At 57.0% G+C, this 1,629-nt stretch overlaps 1 protein-coding gene across 6 annotated transcripts in view; it reads right to left on the bottom strand.

The window, feature by feature from the left end:
* Nucleotides 1-1,381, bottom strand: part of KCNJ8 (potassium inwardly rectifying channel subfamily J member 8) — a 7,742-nt gene extending 6,361 nt beyond the window's left edge. Inside the window, exons 1-2 of one of the 6 annotated variants that reach the window (XM_084880399.1) lie at nucleotides 1,326-1,381; nucleotides 838-981 (exon numbers count right to left, since the gene is read on the bottom strand). The gene's annotated coding sequence lies outside the window, so the exon portion shown is untranslated. Of the gene's footprint in view, nucleotides 1-222; nucleotides 564-595; nucleotides 805-837; nucleotides 1,128-1,206; nucleotides 1,229-1,325 lie in introns of those variants that run through there. The other 5 variants (XM_084880401.1, XM_084880400.1, XM_084880402.1 and 2 more) reach the window with 5 other exon arrangements.
* Nucleotides 1,382-1,629: the final 248 nt, after the last annotated feature.

The raw sequence follows: 1,629 nt of genomic DNA, 5'->3' as shown, positions 1-1,629 counted from the left end.
CACACACACACCACACCCCTTCCTCGCCTCTCCAGTCCTTGCATGTAGGGCTCTGTCTATGCACTTGGAGGTGACATGCAAAGCTAACGGTAGGATTTTATTAATCTTCACACGGACTTAGTTTGGGCTTCACTGCTGGGATCCCAGGGACATGAGTTGGTTCGAAGCAGAACTCTTAAAGATAGCCCTTATCATTTGGAACACGGATGGGTATAATCCTACTGAAGCAAAACGCGGAGGCTGTGCACAGCAGGTTCAATGAGAAACCTCGGAGATGCGCCGCCGCGTCTGTGGATTAGCGCATGCATGCAAGCACGTGGCGGCGTCTGGAGCGAAAATTAAGGCCAGATGGGCATCGCGGTCTATCGACTCAAGTATTTACACGATCGAGCGACATAAAAAAAAAAAAGTGGAGAGGGGGGAAATTCTTCCCTCGTTATTTTTAGAAACGGGCGAAGAAGAGGCCGTGGTCTCTGGCGCAGTGCAAATAACGCTCCGTGCCCCTGGACAAAATCACGAGCGCTGTGCCGTGCACGGGAACATGACGGACAAGCCTTTTACATCTGAAAGAAGAAGGAGTTGCATTTAAACATACCCCCTCCACGGACACTCCTGATATTATAGATTGAAAACTTCTTTGTGGCGAAGGAAGCAAACACATACAAGCTGCAGGGAAAACCCGGAACCTAGCCCGCGCGGGCTCGCAGATAAGAGCTGAAAGTGTGCCCCGCAGCAAAGTCCACCGCACACCGCGAATCTCGGCTGGGTTTTTGCATTTTAAACCTTTTCCGCAGACCGCCTCCCGGCGCGCTCCCGGGACGGAGCGGGGAAACTTACAGACTCGGCGCGGCAGCGGGCGCGGCGGCCGCCCCTCCCCGCAGGCGCCGGCGGACCGCGGGCAGGTCCCTTGCGCTCGCATCCCCGCGCGCCGCAGCCGGGATCGCCGACGCCGCCGGAGGGACAGGTCCCGGGGCGCGTGTCCTGGGGAAGAAAAGTTAAAATAATAAAAGGTGCAATTGCATCTGGACGCGGAAAGGGCTGGGGGAAGGGGGATGGATGTAGATCTTCCCCTCCCCCTGCTCGGGCTCTGCTCCCTTGGCCCCCGCCTGGGCGGAGGAGGGGCTGGGGAGGAGGGAGGGGAGAGGAGCTCGGGGGATGATGCTCCATAAACCAGCCTCCCCGTTGGGGCTCTGACGCGCGGCAGACCTCGGAGGCCGCCCCGGTGGTGGCGTGGGGGCCGGAGAGGCTGTGGGGCGGTCGCGGGGGGCGCCTCCGGGGGAGGTGGGGAGCAGGCCGGGGGAGGGACAAAGGTAGGAGGGCGGGACCTGTAGACCCGCTCATTTTCCAGTAGCTCTGACCCTTGCCGCTCTGGCCTGACACGCTCTTCTTTAAAAGGCTCCCTGCTCAGGGGAGAGAACTTTATGAGGCTAAGTTCCCTGACGCAAAGAGGCTTTTGTAACGTTGGCGAATAACTGGACTGCTTAAGGTTGGATAAGACCAGATATAGAGATAAGAGAAGTAGCCTTTGGAGGCTTTCAAGCTGTGAGCACACACATTTAATTGATAGTAAATGTCCGTCTAGTAAGAATGATACAGGTGGAAGATGTTCTGAAAACCATCATAGCAAAC

Source organism: Pipistrellus hanaki (genome assembly GCF_964339955.1).
Source record: "Pipistrellus hanaki genome assembly, chromosome: 3".
Classification (NCBI taxonomy): Eukaryota; Metazoa; Chordata; class Mammalia; order Chiroptera; family Vespertilionidae; genus Pipistrellus; species Pipistrellus hanaki.
Note: the sequence above shows the minus strand (reverse complement) of the source record. Positions and strands in the feature narration are given on the sequence as shown.